Raw genomic sequence first — 21,348 nt, forward strand, 5'->3', positions numbered from 1 at the left:
GCGAAGGCAGCAAATAGAATACACAGGTGGCACCAATACGCGATGCCAGGGCCCTCCAACACGCCGTTAGTCCGCCCCCTCTGCCCCCCCCCCTCCCGCCCACCACCACTGTCCGCGATTACCGCACACCACCGTCCGCAACATCCCTTCTGGAAACGCGCGATTGGCCCAACCGTTGCAGACGAGGCAGAAGAACCTGCGGTCCAGCATCTACAAGGATACGAACTAGGCATGAACCCGACACTTCTCCTGAAGATGACGAATAGGAAACTTGTCGAAAAATTACCGCAGGATGACGCCTTGATTCGGCTGATAAGCTGAGAAGACCTCATCATCGAAAACCACCGAGAAAGCCTGCATTCCCAAGGGTATTAATTTTCCGTTCATGTTGTTACTTCTTCTACTTCGAACGTTTTGAACTAAATCCGTCATCTTTAACCTTCTTCACTATCAATAGAGCTAAAACCTAGAACGAAAACACTGCACAACAGATATGACAACAAACACGTAAGTAAGAATTAAATCATCACCAGCAATCCAACAGTGCGAACATCTGCAAAGCACGGGTAAAGATAAATAAACAGAAGAAAATTGACAATAATGGATAGGCCACAACAGAAGGAATCATATATACGAAGACAAGAGGAAATAATATGACATTGCATTGAGAAACACTCGCACTGTATTTAAGTCAAATAACAAACATCAGTATCAAATGGTACAGTGCAAAAATTGTATTGTTGAACATGAAAAGTAGACTATTAGGGCTATTATGATATAATAGTTGCGTAATAATATGGATTAGCAGTAGAAGAAGAGGACGTATTAAAATGGAGAATTAGGTGATGAGACAAAGCAACAGCTTGTACGTCCATTCGAGATATGAAATAAGTGAAGGTTGTGTCAGACTAAACGATAAATGTTATAATTGAGATTATGCATTAAAAGCGAAGTGTTTTCAACTGAAATAAATGATTATACGATTGTAGGCGAGGTGGTCCTGCCATTGAGGTTTATTAGGAACTGAGGATAATTTGTAGGCGACAGGAAAGTTGGCCAGTTATTTACAGGAGAGGAAGAGTGATGTTTATAGGCGAAGTGTTTTCCGCCAAACGTTTATGAAGTTGATGAAGTAGACAAATATTATTGACACATGCAATGCACAACGAAAAGTTATGTGGATTTCGCAAGGGAAGTAAATATGGTACACGTAAAATTTGGTGTGAGGTCACATAAGATAAAGAGACAAAGTAACGTTACGTATTTCACCATAATAACAGGAAGACAAGATGAAGGTATAACTGGCCGGCCGTGGTGGCCGAGCAGTTCTAGGCGCTTCAGTCTGGAACCGCACGACCGCTACGGTCGCAGATTCGAACCCCGCCTCGGGCATAGATGTGTGTGATGTCCTTAGGTTAGTTGGGTTTAAGTAGTTCTAAGTAATAGGGGACTGATGACCTCAGATGTTAAGTCCCACAGTGCTCAGAGCCATCCGAACCATTTGAAGGTGTAACTACACTAATGGCCATTAAAACTGCTACACCACGAAGATGACGTGCTACAGACGCGACATTCAACCGACAGGAAGCAGATGCTGTGATAGGCAAATGATTAGCTTTTCAGAGCATTCACACAAGGTTTGCGCCCGTGGCCACACCTACCACGTGCTGACATGAGGAAAGTTTCCAACCGATTTCTCATACACAAACACCAGTTGACCGGCGTTGCCTGGTAAAACGTTGTTGTGATGCCTCGTGTAAGGAGAAGAAATGCGTACCATCACGTTTCCGACTTTGATAAAGGTCAGATTGTAGCCTATCACGATTCCGGTTTATCGTATCGTGACGTTGCTGCTCGCGTTGGTCGAGATCCAATGACTGTTAGCAGAATATGGAATCGGTGGGTTCAGGAGGGTAATACGGAACGCCGTACTGGATCCCAACGGCCTCGTATCACTAGCAGTCGAGATGACAGGCATCTTATCCGCATGGCGGTAATGGATCGTGCAGCCACGTCTCAGTCCCTGAGTCAACAGATGGGACGTTTGCAAGACAACAACCATCGGCACGAACAGTTCGACGACGTTTGCAGCAGCATGGACTATCAGCTCGGAGACCATGGCTGCGGTAACCCTTGATGCTGCATCACAGACAGGAGCGCCTGCGATGGTGTACTCAACGACGAACCTAGGTGCACGAATGGCAAAACGTCATTTTTTCGGATTAATCCAGGTTCTGTTTACAACATTATGATGGTCACATCCGTGTTTGGCGACATCGCGGTGAACGCACACAGGAAGCGTGTATTCGCCATCGCCATACTGGCGTATCACCCGGCGTGGTGGTATGGGGTGCCATTGGTTACACGTCTCGGTCACCTCTTGTTCGCATTGACGGCACTTTGAACAGTGGACGTTACATTTCAGATGTGTTACGGCCCGTGGCTCTACCCTCCATTCGATCCCTTTGAAACCCTACATTTCAGCAGGATAATGAACGACCGCATGTTGCAGGTTTTGTACGGGCCATTCTGGATACAGAAAATGTTCGACTGCTGCCCTGGCCAGCACATTCTCCAGATCACTCACCAACTGAAAACGTCTGGTCAATGGTGGCCGAGCAACTGGCTCGTCACAATACGCCAGTCACTACTCTTGGTGAACTGTGGTATCGTGTTGAAGCTGCATGATCAGCTGTACCTGTACACGCCATCCAAGCTCTGTTTGACTCAATGCCCAGGCGTATCAAGGCCGTTATTACGGCCAGAGGTGGTTGTTCTGTGTACTGATTTCTCAGGATCTATGCACCCAAACTGCGTGAAAATGTTATCACATGTCAGTTCCAGTATAATATATTTGTCCAATGAATACCCGTTTATCATCTGCATTTCTTCTTGCTGTAGCAATTTTAATGGCCAGTAGTGTATAAGGAACATAATCAGACCCAGAGTACATTATGATACTAAACTTTGGCAGACAGGTATATAACGTATAGAAGAAATTACTTCCACTAGCAATGTTGACAACGATATCAATAATACACAAGTCACAGACGGTCAGGAACTCATATTGTAGTGTGAAGGAAAGTGATTATATCTGAGTAACGGTTTTTATAAAAAGGAAGCAAAACATTATTAGTGTTCGCTCAATGTAGCTTTGAAATACATCTCAATGTCTAAGATAAAACAAGGTAATGCAATGGTCAAAATTAAAGAGTAAATAATCAGTATATGAGGAAATACGTGAAATATGTAACACTAAATGTGACGTAATTATGAAATAAGACTTACTAGGGAACATATGTAGTTAAAGACACTTTTGAAATAACGGGTAATGCTGCAGAGTGAAACAAATGATACGGCGTCTAGACGCCTGTCAGATGGAATCATGAAAGATGATGCGGTGGGTAGCAGCGTGAGTCATGGACATAACGGTCATTAGCGACAGCTGGTTGCTAATGGGCAAGGACGTTTGGAGAGTGTTACGATGAATGTCCCCATAGTAAGCAAACAGTGGAAGTACTCAGATATATTCGTTTACATTCATGTATGAAGTAATCATGTGTGTTTCAGATTTTTTCGTTTGGATTTATTAAGAAATTGATTTCAGTTATTACGTATTGTTACATGAAATGGTACGAGTCCTGTAAGCTGACGTAGGAGATCGGAGGGTGGAATCACAGTTATTGAAACAAGGACTAGCTGAGGAAATCTGAAGTTACGCTACGTGGAACCACACTTTAGTTAACGAAATCAAGCCTGTGTTTTACTGTTGTGGGTTATCTGCGTCTGTTTATCGCAGTTGTGTGAGTGCAGATTTGATACTTCGTGTCCATGTCCGTATGAAATACACATAAAAGTTTTTTCATTATATTAAGTGGACGTCTCTATGATGCAAAACGGTGTTAAGATGTGTTTAAAGGAGGCAATGTGCCGATATATAAGTTATAATACGTGTGCAAAGACATTCAAATTTTTCTTGTTTATAAATTTAAAGGACCCCAATGTGCCGATAGGAAACGTAGATGTTTACTCTGTCAAGATAAATTTCTGCTTGACGTATGGAAGTGTTGAATTATGTAAACGACGGCAACGGGAAGATAAAAAATTTAGGAATTTACTCGGTTAAGTGAAATGTCTGCGTGGCGTAAGGAAGTACTAAATTATGAAATTGACTGCAATGCGGTGGTATGTACGTGGTGACGAGAGTATAAAGACTTCTGAATGACGCAAATGTTCCCTTTCTTCTGTTATGTCTCAAAGGACGGTAATTACCCGATATCAGAGTGATTTTTACAATGTATTTTTTCATAAAATGTGTATTCTTAGCAGTAAATTAAATAATAGGTTAATGACACATTGCCTACAACTTATAAGAGTGGAATATCTCAAATGCTATGTCTAACAATCAATTATATATATACACACATTAAAAAGTTTTGCATCACCTCGGTTCCGAGAGTTTCGAAACGTGACCAGAAATTTGGAATAGAGATCAACATAAACATCATTTCCGCCCTTCCTATTGCTCATGAAAACCACATATTGCATGTTGTACCACTATACAGCGAAATCTTCAGAGGTGGTGGTTCAGACTGCTGTACACACCAATATTTATAATACCCAGTATCACGTCCTCTTGCACTGATGAATACCTTTATTCGTCGTGGTATACTATCCACTAGTTCATCAGGGCACTGTTGGTCCAGATTGTCCCACTCCTCAACGGCGATTCGGCGTAGATCCCTCAGAGTGTTTGGTGGGTCACGTCGTCCATAAACAGCCCTTTTCAATCTATCCTAGGCATGTTCGATAGGGTTCATGTCTGGAGAACATGCTGGCCACTCTAGTCGAGCGATGTCGTTATCCTGAAGGAAGTCATTCACAAGATGTGCACGATGGGGACGCGAATTGACGTCCATGAAGAAGAATGCCTCGCCAATATGCTGCCGATATGGTTGCACTGTCGGTCGTACAGCCATGACCACCAGCGGCGTACTTCGGCCTCACATAATGCCACCCCGAAACTGCAGCTAACCTCCACCTTGCTGCACTCACTGGACAGTGTGTCTACAGTGTTCAGCCTGACCGGGTTACCTCCAAACACGTCTCCGACGATTGTTTGGTTGACGGCATATGCGACACTCATTGGGCAAGAGAACGTGATGCCAATACTGAGTGGTCCATTCGGCATGGGCCCACCTTCCCGTCGGAGGTTCTAGTCCTCCCTCGGTCATGGATGTATGTGTTCTTAAGTTAGATTAAGTAGTGTGTAAGTCTAAGGACCGATGACCTAAACAGTCTGATCATTAGGAATTCACACACATTTGAACATTTTGAACATTTGTTGGGCCCATTTTCAGCGCCCTGCATGGTGTCGTGGTTTCAAAGATGGACCTCGACATGGAAGTCGGGAGTGACGTTGCGCATATTGCAGCCTACTGCACACAGTTTGATTCGTAACACGACGTCCTGTGGCTGCACGAAAAGCATTATTCAACATGGTGGCGTTGCTGTCAGGGTTCCTCCGAGATATAATCCGTAGGTAGCGGTCATCCACTGCGGTAGTAGCTCTTGAGTGGTCTGAATGAGGCATGTCATTGACAGTTCCTGTCTCTCTGTATCACCTCCATGTCCGAACAGCATCGCTCTGGGTCACTCCGAGACGCCTGGACACTTTCCTCGTTGATAGCCCTTCCTGGCACAAAGTAACAATGCGAACGCGATCGAAGTGCGGTATTGACCGTCTAGGCATGGCTAAACTACAGACAACACGAGCCGTGTACCTCTTTCCTAGTGGAATGACCGGAACTGATCAGCTGTCGGACCCCCTCCGTCTAATAAGCGCTGCTCATGCATGGAGGATTACATCTTTGGGAGGGTTTAGTGACATCTGTGAACAATCAAAGGGACTGTGTCTGTGATACAATATTCATAGTCTTCAGGAGTTTTGGGAACTGGGGTGATGCAAAACTAAAATTTATCAAGCTTAATTATTTTCAAACTTATTTGTGTCTTCCCAATTTTTGGAAATCTCAGAAGAATGGGGAATGCGATATTTCTGGCTTTAGTAGCTACCAGATGCTTTTCTAAGAGCAGTTGATGTTGCAGCATTATGCGTTTGACGTAATTAGTAGTGCGAGATACCACTAGCAGATGGTAGCTTTGTCGTGGGGAAAATCACCTGAACCGTGATCTATCAATGTGATTGGCTAATACGTTCGGAGGCTGCACGTCAAAATGTTTATTTCCTTTTATTAACATTTTAATAACGATGTATTAAACTCACTTATCATTCTGTAATACGTGAATCCAACAGCAGGCTGTCGCCTACTTATTTCGAAAGTCTGAATTACGTATTAAACTGAAAGCAAAAGCTAAACGAGAAGGGAGACGAAGCTCTTAGGTTGTCTTCGAGCTCCACCTACAATGGGCTCCCAAGCGAAGTAGCGGCACTGCCTATGATGAACAGACGTGATGTCGTAAGAAAACAGTTGGATTTCAGTTTTATGTAAATTTATTAAAATGTTACGTTCGACGGGGTGATACGCCCGCTAAACCCGCTGGGCTGAACAGGTGATTGTGGAAAGGGCCAAATAAGGTTGGGGTCAGTTTCACCTTAACATTGTAATTTAATATCACACCAAACTCCAAATCTTTCACGGCTGAAGGCCACCAAACAAAAAATCTTTAAAAAACAACACTGTAATTTCAAGTGATTAAAGACACGCAGTTACAATTACAAATAAAATAATTAAAGTATATAATATATAAACAAGATGCAATACAAACGGCTGAAGGCCCACAATTAATTTTTCAAAATTAAAAAAAAACTATAACAATAAGTCTTAAGTTTTATTTGGCTGAAACACACTAAAAGAAAAGATAACACAATGGCAATAATCTTTCAGCAAATATCCAGTTGCCGGAATTCAAACTTACTTACACAAAACACAGTAAAACCAAGAATTTATCTTTTATCATGCTGTTTTATATCTATCTTCAGGTGCAACTTCCAATTGATGATATCCGCTACGTAAATCGATTGTTGAAAAGTATTTACTGTTACCCAAACTGTCAGTGATATCTGCAATGTTTGGAAGAGGATAAACATCTGAGACTGTTTGTTAAGGTGTCTGTAGTCACAACAAAATCTATATCGTTTCGTACCGTCGGGAGACTTCTTTGGAATAATTACAATAGTTGAATTATAAGGCGAATCAGAATATTCTATAATTCCATCCTTTAGATGCTGTTCTAAAAATTCATCCAGAACTGGCTGTAAATGATGCGGAACTCTATAAGGCTTCCTATAAACTGGAAGGCTATCTCCTGTTGGGATCCTATGCTGTGTGATATCTGTTGCTGGCAGTGAACCTTCTGCATTAAATAAATCTTGGAACTCAACTAAAACTGCTTCTATCGTGCCTCTATCATTTCCTTTCAAATGCTCAATATTCTGGCGTAATGCAGTTTTATTGGCGTCTGGTTTCTGACCATCAGTAATATCTGACCAAATGAAATCTTCTTCTTCAAAAGTACTGACTGTAGCTACTAATATTCCCTTATGCAACTCTTTGTCCTCCACTCCGAAATTGTCAATGTGTACCGGTACTTTTCTTTCTCCCTCTACGTCTTGAACCTGTACAACACTTCTACGTACAAAACAATGTGATACATCTAATTCCTCATTTTCCTCTAATGGCTCTGTTAGAAACACTGTATCTGTAGGTACTTCGGGGTAAACGGTCATCCCGAAAAGTTTTCCTGAGCCAAATGGTATCTTATACCGTAATCAACCTTCAAGGACGTTGCACCCTGTGTAGTTGATTTCACCTTTCGGTTGGGGAAATCTTGCGGCTGTGGGCCCTTTGCAGCGGTGTCACGTAGCTGAAACACTATTTCGCTAAGTTCTACAGTTTGCTGTATGAGGTCGATTTTAGCGTGATGTTTATTCAGGAAGTCCAGCCCTAGGATCGCGTCGTACCCGTCAGTTACCTTTGTTACCACTTCTACATCTTCTTGAAATTGTACACCGTGAATATAGAAAATCAATGATGTACATCCTAACGACTTCACTGTACCTCCTGCTACCCCACTCAATCTATACCTTGGAGGGTCATATTTCTTTTCTCCAATGCATTTATTACTCACTATTGATACGTTTGCGCCTGTATCCACCAGTATCTTTCCCTCTTTATCCTGTATGGTAGCAGATAACCAGCATTCCGCCTTCACATTCGCCTTAATGGCATGAAATTTTATTGGGAACGCCTGGCGGCGGCTCCGACATTCCCGTTTGAGTTTAACTGATTTCTATTTCCAAAAACTTTCTTAGACCTGCATTCCTTGAGTGTGTGACCTATTCTTTGACAATTAGTGCATTGAGGTTGTCTGCAGTTTTTTGCTATATGTCCCTGTCGATCGCACCTAAAACATCGTACTCCTGCTGAAAGTACATTTCTTTTCTCCTTGTATCTGGTGGCAATGTCTATTTCTTCGAAAGCCGTCGCCACAGATACAGCTTCCGCTAAATTTTTAGGAAACTCTGCTCTGACACGACAGGATGTTTCAGGAGGTACCCCCCCCCCTTAAAAATGTATCCAGAGCTCTATCTTCTGCCTCTTGTAAAATAACTTTATTTGCTTCATCACTTGTTGTCAACAGATAGGTGTTAATATTAACTCTTCTAATCCTATCTACAAAGTTTTCTAACGACTCGTTTTGCCTCTGAGTCATAGTGTTTAATTTTTCCCTATAAAATCTACAGCTGTTCTGTTTTTGAAAACGTTTAAGTAATCCTTTCTTCAATTCCTCAAATGTTGGAGCATTCCGTAATTCTTCATGGTATAATACGTGTGCTTTAGCCTCTCCTATCAATCTTAACTTTGTCATTTGTAAGAGCTGTTCATCTGACCATGATCCTAGCTTTGCAGCTGCTACTAAATCATCAAAAAAGGCTGTTATGTCCTCGTCAGGTTTACCTGAAAAAGGAGTTACTAAGGCTGCTGCTGAGGAATCTAGGGTGGGAGGGATTGAACTGGTTTGCCTAACCTCACACAACCGTTTAAATAATGCATTATTATCATTTTTAAGCCGTGCTATTTGATTAACTAAGCTGTGAATAGCTTCCTCAGTAGAAACCGCTTGTGGTGCTGACTCTGACTTTTTACGATTTCGTGTCATCTTTTTACAAACTATTAGTTACACAACCTTACTACACTGAATAAAAAAGATGTTTAAATGTTTTCGACAAACTCTTAAAATTACGAGAGAAAGAAAATATTACGACTGCTATGCAAACCTCTATCCTTTCACACACTGAACAGTACTAACTGTGGACCTTTAACGACTTGTCATTCACGCCTCATATTGAACCAAGGGTTTATACTCTGACACCAAATGTAACACTTCTGATACTAAATGTAACTGGGTTTTCTCTTTTGATGCTAGTCAATTGTCAGGATGAGCATTACTGCAAAGGGCATTTGATTCTAAAGCATTATGTCAGGGTGAAAATACTAAATAAATTAATTTTTCTCTCTTAACAGCATGTGTTCTTCCTTGGCTCGGGTATGAGATAGCATGAAACAGCATTTTTACGTAAGATAACTTTTATAGAAAGTTTTGTAGAACTGTTTCCCTACTGGATGTTCTGGCTCGGAGAGCGGCAGTTGTGTCGTTTGCGAAGCCTTCTGCTGTGGCAGCGGCGGCGTCTGATTACGCGTGGCGGTGTGTATCTCGAGTCGCCGTCTCGCCCAGTTGTCTGGAGACGCGCATCGTGCTGTGGCCCGTCTAATTATTGAGAACGAAGTCGTGAATCGGATGGCGATACCTTGGATGTGACGTCCCAGTGTTTCTCTTCTCTAAGCGGCCGCGTGTGTTGTGCGTCGGCCAGCGCAGCGGCGCGGCGGGGGAAGGCCAGTGTCCCAGACTTGAACAACGGACTCCCGCTTGCCAGTCTTCGGCTGTCAGATCTTCATCCCAGCTCACAGGTGACTGCTGATGTGAGGCCGTCTCCTTCCCGTCTTCACGAGTCACCCGGGTACGTAAAAATCAGACTTCAAATACCTTTTAACTTCTGTCTTCTGGCGCAGAGGCTGCTGCTTGCTATTCCGTTACAGCGGCGGACTTGGTGTTTCTGTGTACGATGTAGTCTCTTCCTGCATTACGGTCTTCAGCTCCGAAACTGAACTGAAAACTACTGCTACTCTTGTCGGGCCCACTGCGTCTAGCGTATTTATTCACTTCAGTTCACTGGAGGTGAACGACTTCACGGTCATTGCCTCTTCTGCCACACTGAAATCTTCTCGAAGAATCTTCTTAACGTCGGTCATTGGCGCTTGGAATGTAGGCGAGGGCCTTTGATCACATGTGACAACTGAGAAACACGCGAACCGGTCATTGCCTCTTCTGTCACGTTGAAAAGCTTCTCGAAGAGTCTTCTTAACGTCGGTCAGAGGCTCCTGGAATGTAGGCGAGGGCCTGTGATCAAATGTGACAATTGAGAAACACGTGAGCCGATCGTGCGATGCCCTGACGGCTGAATCGACAGCGTCCGCTTAGGTGGGGAGGGCGATGGCTTCTCCAGAACATGCTGACTTCACGGTCATTGGCTCTTCTGTCCCTGCTGCTCTGGCCGCTGTTTGCCAGTGTGTAATTCTTCTAAACTAAACTAAGTTTTCCATTTATTTTCTAATTTCTACTTCACTTCACATTGCTTTCACTAATTTATTTACCTATCTTAAGTACCACTCAACAGTATATATATTTAGCTGTCAAAACTACACACCGTGTTGGACAGCGACAAAAGGTAAGGAACGGAAACTGCCTGAAATTATGTTAGTGGCCAGGGCAGGAAACCGGAACACTAACGGCCACAAGGCAGAAAATTCCGCTGGTGCACTTGAATTGTAGTCAACCAATATAGTTAATTACACCGCATAGCGACTAAATTTCAGCAATACAAACACTCGGTGTTGCTGACAGGAAAGCCTCCAAAACAGCGAACCACCGAACCGAACCACACAACATGAATGGACGTGGCTTGTGTACTTGAAACCACTACTCAACTTTGGCGTCCTGGGACGGTGAACCACGAAGCTCGTAGCGATCGGACAGCTCCATACACCCTCTGACACTGCACAGTGACCGCGAGCGGACCCAGCCGACTGCACCGCGCGGAGATAACTTCCTTGGTCCGCAGCAACCGACCGACTGCTCTCAGAATACCGACAAAATCTAAAATAGTCGTCAGTGGGCATAACGCCAATTACACATACAACCTGACAAACACTTGCACGAGACCTGAACGATTTCCAGCAGTAACTAAGCACTCACGAAGACAAATCGGGAGTCGATGCACACACACACACACAGCCGACTCATGAACGATGGGTGAGCCAAAACGCATCGTACGGTAGGACGACCGACCGACGATCCACCAAGACCGTGGCCCGGCTCAAGCGATGCGTGGTGACAATGGTCGGGCGAGCCATGTCCATGCTGACCTTACTGCTGCTCCAACCTGACTGCACTAGTGCTGCATTGCAACTCCCCAACTGGCAGGTCCGGGCTGCGCTCCAGACGCGTTCCAACTGACTGGCAGACCCGCACTCGCGACGCGAACTCGCTTAAGACAGACAACGACCAGAAGTAATAGCAGTAGAGCAAAGATACTACGGGCAGGGATATATTGATACGCGCTGCTAGGGCACTCACGGTCAGACAAAGCAGCAACTCAGTGACACCAGTAATTTAAATTAACGCAGTGAGGTGGAAGTACGTAAAAAAACAGGGTGTGAAATACATGATGGCGGGAACATGAGCCGCGCACGGCTCACGGGGAGTCATAGGGGACAGAGGTGTTGCTCTGTGCGAGTGGTTATGTCTCTATTTAACTTATAAATGTTAATCAGATGAGTTTAAGAATACATAACATGCAATCAATTAATTGTGTCTCAAGATAAGGTCTATAAGTATGTTAAAAATTTGTGACTTGTTAAAAGCAGTGAATAATCTTCGTATATTGCAGTTTCTTGTGTTCTGATAAAATAAATACGACTAACAATCCATGAAAAAGAAATGAGCTTCTTAATTAGGTAATGCCGGCCGGAGTGGCCGTGCGGTTCTAGGCGCTACAGTCTGGAGCCGAGCGACCGCTACGCTCGCAGGTTCGAATCTTGCCTCGGGCATGGATGTGTGTGATGTCCTTAGGTTAGTTAGGTTCAATTAGTTCTAAGTTCTAGGCGACTGATGACCTCAGAAGTTAAGTCGCATAGTGCTCAGAGCCATTTAATTAGGTAAGAATTATTCCTCTCTGTCAGTTTATTACACACTCAAGACAATGGATCTACGACCTCAGTGCTGCTGTCTGCACAGGGGACATTTATTTATTTACTTATTTACACGTCAAGTTCTGTAGGACTCAATTGACAAAGCAAATCTTCAAGGTCATGGAACGTGTCAGTACATGAAATTAAAACATAAAAGTAATAACAGATAAAAATAAAATGTGTATGAACCCGAAAAATGTCAAGACATACATTTAAGTAAACGCACTCAACATTACAACAAGAATCAGCTTAATTTTTCAAGGAAATCCTCGACAGAGTAGAAGGAATGACGCATGAAGAAACTTTTCACCTTAGATTTGAAAGCGCGTGGATTACTGCTAAGATATTAAATTCTAGCCGTAGCTTATTGAAAATGGATGCAGTATACTGCACATCTTTCTGCACAAGAGTTAAGGAAGTCCGCTCCAAATGCAGGATTGATTTCTGCGGAGTATTAACTGAATGAAAGCTGCTTATTCTTGGGAATAAGCTAATATTCTTAACAAGAAATGACAGCAAAGAATATATATATATATATATATATATATATATATATATATATATATATATATATATATATATATATATATTGAGAGGCCAATGTCAAAATATCCAGCCTTGTGAACAGGGGTCGACAAGAGGTTCGTGAACTTGCACCACTTGTTGCCCGAACCGCCCGTTTCTGAGCCAAAAATATCCTTTTGGAATGGGAAGAGTTATCCCAAAATACACTCCTGGAAATTGAAATAAGAGCACCGTGAATTCATTGTCCCTGGAAGGGGAAACTTTATTGACACATTCCTGGGGTCAGATATATCACATGATCACACTGACAGAACCACAGGCACATAGACACAGGCAACAGAGCATGCACAATGTCGGCACTAGTACAGTGTATATCCACCTTTCGCAGCAATGCAGGCTGCTATTCTCCCATGGAGACGATCGTAGAGATGCTGGATGTAGTCCTGTGGAACGGCTTGCCATGCCATTTCCACCTGGCGCCTCAGTTGGACCAGCGTTCGTGGTGGACGTGCAGACCGCGTGAGACGACGCTTCATCCAGTCCCAAACATGCTCAATGGGGGACAGATCCGGAGATCTTGCTGGCCAGGGTAGTTGACTTACACCTTCTAGAGCACGTTGGGTGGCACGGGATACATGCGGACGTGCATTGTCCTGTTGGAACAGCAAGTTCCCTTGCCGGTCTAGGAATGGTAGAACGATGGGTTCGATGACGGTTTGGATGTACCGTGCACTATTCAGTGTCCCCTCGACAATCACCAGTGGTGTACGGCCAGTGTAGGAGATCGCTCCCCACACCATGATGCCAGGTGTTGGCCCTGTGTGCCTCGGTCGTATGCAGTCCTGATTGTGGCGCTCACCTGCACGGCGCCAAACACGCATACGACCATCATTGGCACCAAGGCAGAAGCGACTCTCATCGCTGAAGACGACACGTCTCCATTCGTCCCTCCATTCACGCCTGTCGCGACACCACTGGAGGCGGGCTGCACGATGTTGGGGCGTGAGCGGAAGACGGCCTAACGGTGTGCGGGACTGTAGCCCAGCTTCATGGAGACGGTTGCGAATGGTCCTCGCCGATACCCCAGGAGCAACAGTGTCCCTAATTTGCTGGGAAGTGGCGGTGCGGTCCCCTAAGGCACTGCTTAGGATCCTACGGTCTTGGCGTGCATCCGTGCGTCGCTGCGGTCCGATCCCAGGTCGACGGGCACGTGCACCTTCCGCCGACCACTGGCGACAACATCGATGTACTGTGGAGACCTCACGCCCCACGTGTTGAGCAATTCGGCGGTACGTCCACCCGGCCTCCCGCATGCCCACTATACGCCCTCGCTCAAAGTCCGTCAACTGCACATACGGTTCACGTCCACGCTGTCGCGGCATGCTACCAGTGTTAAAGACTGCGATGGAGCTCCGTATGCCACGGCAAACTGGCTGACACTGACGGCGGCGGTGCACAAATGCTGCGCAGGTAGCGCCATTCGACGGCCAACACCGCGGTTCCTGGTGTGTCCGCTGTGCCGTGCGTGTGATCATTGCTTGTACAGCCCTCTCGCAGTGTCCAGAGCAAGTATGGTGGGTCTGACACACCGGTGTCAATGTGTTCTTTTTTCCATTTCCAGGAGTGTATAATGCCATACGACATAAGCGAATGAAAATTAGCAAAGTAGACTAATTTTCGTGTCGAACGATCACTCACTTCTGATATCGTCCGAATAGTACAAATGGCATCATTAAGTCTTTGAACAAGATCCTGAACATGGGCTTTCCACGACGGTTTACTATCTGAACACCTACAAATTTGAACTGTTCAGTTTCACTAATAATTTGCCCATTCTGTGAAACTGAAACGTCAGGTTTAGTTGCATTGTGTTAGAAACTGTAAAGACTGAGTCTTACTGTGATTTTGCGTTAGTTTGTTTTCTACAAGCCATGAACTTATGCCATGTACTGCACTACTTGAAACCGAGCCAGTGTTGCTCACAACATCCTTTACTACCAAGCTACTATCGTCAACAAACAGAAATATTTTAGAGTTAACCCGTAATGCTAGAGGGCATATCATTTATATAGATAAGGAACAGGAGTGGCCCCAACACGGATCCCTTGGGCAATGGGCACCCCCCCCCCCCCCACTTTCTGTACCCCACTCAGATCCCACATCACGGCCGTTTTCTCAACACTGTGAATAATGACCTTTTGCTGTCTGTTGCTAAAGTAAGAGGTGAACCAATTGTGAGCTAGTCGGCCTATTCCGTAATGATCCAACTTCTGGAGCAATATTTTGTGATCAACACAATCAAACACCTTAGTTAAATCAAAAAATACGCTTAGCATTCGAAACCTTTTGTCTACTCCATTCCATTACCTCACAGAGAAAAGAGAATATAGCATTTTAAGCTGATAAACGACTTCTGAAACCGAACCGAACATTTGATAGCAAATTATGTGATATAAAATGATCAATTATCCTTACATACACAGCGTTTTCTACAACTTTAGCAAACACTGATGGCATAGAAGTAGGTCTAAAACAGTCTACATCATCCCTTTCTCCAGTGTTATAAAGCGGTGTTACTAATGAGTACTTAATCGTTCAGGAAACTGACCATTCCTAAAGGAAAAATTACAAATATGACTAAATAAAGGGCTAACACGTGCAGCACAGTACTTTAATATTCTGCAAGGCACTCAATCATAACCATGAGAGTTCTTAGTCTTCAGTGATTTAATTATTGACTCAGTCTTCCCCCTGTCAGTATCACAGAGGAGTATTTCAGACATCAGTCTCGGAAAGGCATTTGCCAAGAGAGTTATATGATTCCATGTATAAACTAAATTTTTATTCAATTCACCAGCAATGCTCAGAAAACGATTATTAAATACTGTACATATATCTGATTTATCAGTAACAGAAATATTTTTACTATGAACTGACTATATCGTCGACCTTGTGCTGCTGACCAGATATTAACTTCAAAGCTGACCATATGGTTTTAATTTTATCCTGTGAATTAGCTATTCTATTTGCACACCACATACTCTTTGCCTTCCTAATATCATTTTAAGCACCCTCTAGTACTAATATAAGAACGTAGGCTTCCGCGGCCGGTGCCCAGAGGAAGGCCGTTGCAAGTCGGCCGAAACGTCAGTTTTAGTTTATTATTGTTGTTAGTTTGTAGCAATGACGCTCCATAATACCCAGAAGAATTTTAATCACCCTCTAGTACTGTTTGTAATGGGCTACTGTAGCTTGATCGTTACTACTTCTAACATTAGGATTTAATTTCTGCTTTGGTCTACATGATATCATTATCCCACTAGTCAGTCACCCGGGCTGCCTTTCACTGCTACTACTCCGTTTAGAATGTTTTAACGGAAAGCAACTCTCAAAGAACATAAGAAATGTGTTAAGGAAAGCATTGTACATGTCATCTATCTAATCGGCACTCTTTTTCCTCGACGAGGTTTAAAAAATTCTCTATCGCTGTCGGATTAACTTTCCTAAATAGTTTGTAATTATAGGTGACATTTGTTTGAGTACAAAAGCCTTTTAGTGTTAAGATTTGTGCATCATGGTCTGAAAGGCCATTTCCCCTTTTACTAACAGAATTCCCATCTAGTAATGAAGAACGAATAAAAGTACTGTCAATGGCTGTGCTACTGTTCTCCTGCACCCTAGATGGAAAAAACGCAGTGTGCATCAGATCATATGATTTTAGGAGACCTACCAATATCCTTTTTCTTGCACCACCATATACAAAATTTATACTGAAGTCACCACATATAACTAATTTCTGGTATTTCCTATATAGTGAATCAAGAACCCTCTCTAGCTTGAGCAGAAATGCTCTGAAGTCAGAGTTAGGGGACATATAAACAACAACAACTAGAAGTTTAGTTTCACTCAATTCAACTGCTCCAGCACAACATTCAAATATCTGTTCAGTGCAGTGCAGTGATACGTCTATGGACTCAAATGGATTACTGATTTTTACGTCCATGGCTACTCTCCCACCCTTCAAGGAACTCCTTGAAAAACAGCCAGCTAATCTGTACTCTGGTAGAGGAAGCCTCGGAATTATCAAATTATGTAAGTGGTGCTCCGATATACCAATAATTTCAGAGAGAACATATATAAGGAGTTCATTAACTTTATCTCTAATACCTCTTATATTTTGATGAAATATGCCAATTCCTTCTCTACTTGGAAACATGGCGTCCTCTGAAAGTGAGTTCTTACTTAGAGGGACTTCCTTTAAGCAGGTATCAGCTAACTAAAGTCTAGAAAGGGAGCAGCTCTAACACTAACTACTACAGGAATTTTTCGAGGAGTGATCCCACCCTACCCACTACACTGTCATCTATTAGCTTCGTCAGCTTCCACTTGCCGTACCTATTGATGTGCAGGCCAATTGTAGTGAAACCCGATCAGCTGGCACCACTGAAATGTGGCCCATGCCCTCTGCCATCAGTGCCTTCTCTAGCACCACGTTAACGCGCCTAACAGCCGCATTAAGATAAGGCCGATCATGACGCTGAAACAGTTGAACGAAATGCACATTAGAGCCACCAATTTGAGCACCTATCTTTACCAGGTCACAACCTACATCGTATTCCCAGTCCCTATCAAGACTGTTCCATGCTCCACCCACTATGACTACCTGATCGCCCTTCGTGAAATTCCTACATAACTCCCCTATGTTATCAGTCACCTGAGCCAACCCTGCACTAGGATTCACAATTCTGGTGAGCTGATACTCACTCCCCAACACTTCCTGCAACTGCTGGCCCACACTTCTACCATGTGAACTACCTAGCAGCAGAACATTTTTCTTTCTGTTAGACTTTGCAACTGATCTTGGCCTCCTAACTGCTGAGAACTGCTGCGTGTTCGCTACACGTACAGCTACAAAAGGCCCCTCTCCACTCAACTCTGACAGTTGGTCAAATCTATTGCATACACTCATAGTATAACTATCTGAATACCTCCTCCTCCTAGCTGCCTTCTTGCCAACAGCCAGTTCCCAATCCCCAGCACCCTTCACCCTCCTCAACCTATCTAGTTCCTCCTTTGCGTATTGTAACTGCACATGAAGGGCAGATCTTACGCTCCTGCTCCTCTGTCAACTTATTTCTACTACAAATTCTGCATTCCCAGAAGAGGATCTCGCTAGAACGCCCACTGGCTGCTCCACTGCATTCCTCCCCAACGAAAATATTTTGAACAAAGTCCCACGCCGTAACCCACTACTCATAAACCTATGACAGAGCCCACACTTCTCACTCATGGTGAAATTTCACAGTCACTGAAGAAAACTGTACGTTTTAGAAGACTGCAGGTTGGTCAAATCATTTATGCATTTCACTCAGGGTGGTGAAAGAAACTAGGCATCTCGCGTGCAATGAATTCCCAGAACAAATGGGATCTTCAACACGTCATCTGTGGCAACACAGAGGAGGTCAAGTGAATGATAATCATAGCATTTATTCCTCAAATGTCCGTAACAGGTGAGTTAGATGTAAACGAAAGTAGTGCTTGGGCATTACCAATTGTAATTAACAGAATGTGACTGCATGACTTGAAGATTGATGTTCAATGGGGGGATAATATGACAATTAGGTCAGGATGTAGCTCAAGCATGCCCTAGTGTATAGACGATTGTGGGATAGCAGACTGAAGTACAATTGCGGGAACATGTGAGCCGTGAATGGAATTTGAGTGGTTCATGTGCTCTACTTTTACTAGTAACACCCGTCTAAAATAAATGGTTCCCACTTACGGTAGATGTAAGTAGGGATTTATGATACTGTTGTGACCTTTTTTGCGATGTTAATTAGTAATGTATTCTGTGAATTAGGATAGGTACCGCAATTGTTTTATAATGACAACCGGGAAAAATTAATGATAAGGAAGTCTGTATTTTTGTGCTTTTTGTATGTGTTATTTTTGTGATAAGAATGATCATTAAGCCACTTCTGGGCAGTCTAATAAACTAGACTAGGTATATACATTTTAAACTTATTTTTATCTGTGTTTGGCTATGTTTACTCATGTGACTGATACAGATATATTGAGGGTTCATCCATACTTTCAAAGCCGAAGCTGTATCACTGTAAAGACAACTTTCTCAAATTTTTTATGACTTTCATGACTGTGAGGGAAATAAACAATAACATTTGTAGAAGAGCTATGTGAAACTAACTTTCCAATTGAAAGATAGTCCGGCACATTCACACTGCGAGAGATCTATCAAATCCCTCTTACATCCATTTGGTTTTCTAAACTGCTCATTGGCTCTTGGCACTTGCTAAATGTTTGCGAAAATGACCGACCTCTCAGAAGAAAGTGTGCCATTGTTTCCTCTGTGGTTTGCACGTTTGGTAAATGATAATCTGGGTCCACAACTCTCACTTTCTTCCTAATCCAGCTAATACGAAACTCCAATCTGACAACCAATTACAAAGAGGTAAATTAATAAAAGGACACATGGGAAGATGCTGGCGTGTGTCTCACTACATGCATTCTAATCCAGACATCCGCCTGCTCCGATTAAAAGTCGGTCACTATTGGTTTCCACCAGTAGTTTGATTGTGAACAGAGCATAACAACTGCACAGCCACCACGCGGTTACCTGCTTTTAATAGAGTCTAGAGAGACAATTTGATACTCCTCATAACGGGTCAAGGAACAAGCAAGTCAGATCTTACTGAAATCATAGTTTTTCGTTTGTGTGAGGCAATATTAGGATGGCTGAGTATCACACGTGAGTCACATCCACTTTCTGGCAGGAAGTGTCCTCAGACAACACAGAAGGGGACGTGCTGCCCAGAGCGGTCTCGTTACAGAGCCCGTAGGGGTTCGTCGTGGTCTATTCTCAGCAGAATACACTCGGGAAGACATTTTACTGATTAAAGTGGAGACACGCCTCTTCCAGACAGCCGGCCAGTGTGGCCGAGCGGTTCTAGGCGCTGCAGTCTGGAACCGCGCGACCGCTACGGTCGCAGGTTCGAATCCTGCCTCGGGCGTGGATGTGTGTGATGTCCTTAGGTTAGTTAGGTTTAAGTAGTTCTAAGTTCTAGGGGACTGATGACCTTAGAAGTTAAGTCCCATAGTGCTCAGAACCATTTGAACCATTTTCTTGCAGACATGATAGCTCCTTCCCCGGAAAGACAGCTCAGAAACTGATGACCATGTGTGCCCCCAAGGAACATACTGAGGGTTTAGCAGATGTAGCGACGCCAAAGGCATTTACCAAAACTGTGGGAAGAGTTAAGACGCTTTCGAAAAATATTCGGGATGCTAGGAGGAGAAACAAGCATTTGCTCAGGTCTCATAGGCTAACGCTACAAGAGCTCTCTGCCCGCTAATGTGTTGTAGACTTTTCTGTGCTTCATAAGACGACAGGAGGGGACTCCTGTCGAAAATTTTCGCTCTTCTGATAGGTGGAACGTATAAGCACGAGTCCTGGTTGGCTGATGCGAAGTTTTGGAGGAATTGCAGAGTTACAGAAACGAAAATAGGAAGAACATTCGTTTCCACTGAGCGATGGAGAGAATATTCTGTTCCGGAGAGCGTTGGAGAGAACATTCGGTGTCGGAGATCGGTGGAGAGAAGTTGGCTTTGTGCGAGATCCGAGGCGGCACCCTGAATGGTGAGTATTCACACTGAAGTGTTAGGGTTTGATTGAGATCGGCGTCGTGTGAAGTTTAAGAAACTTGCGGGCAATTTAGAGTCGTTTCACAGTCGTAGCCCTTATTTTTTACTTTTCATTTCAGTTGTTCCACGTTCCGTTGTGCGCCTTCTGTTAGAGTCAATCTAGTGTTACATTGACTTGCTCGTTAACTTGCCAGGTGCTCATATTAATTCTGGTGCATGTCTAACTCCTGCTTAACCCATTAGCATCAGATGACAGATTGCGAGAACATACCAGAAGAAAGGTCTTGAAATCAGATCAGCTAGGGGAAGATCAACAAAACTCATCTGACCTCCCAGCAGTAATGTACCAGATATACAGTATGACCAGACGCTGCACGTCATCCAGAAGTGTGAAAAGCGAAGACGATGCCAGTATGAGAACTGCAAAGGAAAGTCGAGAACATATTGTGGGAAGTTAATGTTACGCTCTGTATGGAAAGCTTTTCCAAATATCAAATAATGCCTTAACGGAATTTCAGGTTTGGAGAATTTTTAGGTTAAAACTTTTGTAAATGTAACATAATGTAAAATAAACAATAGTACTGAAGTTTTATTTTGAGTTTATTGTTACCAATTTCTTTATACCTTGTCATTTTTCCTAGTAAACAGCTGTAATGACAAAACAATGCTAAGCGCCCAGCGTCCTCAAATGTGGACTTCCAAAAATTTGACACTTAGGCCACAAGTGAAGAAAATTTCTTCATATTTCCATAACATGGCTTTCAAAAAATACAGAATAAGTGTGAACTAGAAATAAATTGGGCTCTGATGAGTTAATACCATGGGTAACGCT

The sequence above is a fragment of the Schistocerca serialis genome, chromosome 3 (assembly GCF_023864345.2).
Source record: "Schistocerca serialis cubense isolate TAMUIC-IGC-003099 chromosome 3, iqSchSeri2.2, whole genome shotgun sequence".
Taxonomy (NCBI): Eukaryota; Metazoa; Arthropoda; class Insecta; order Orthoptera; family Acrididae; genus Schistocerca; species Schistocerca serialis.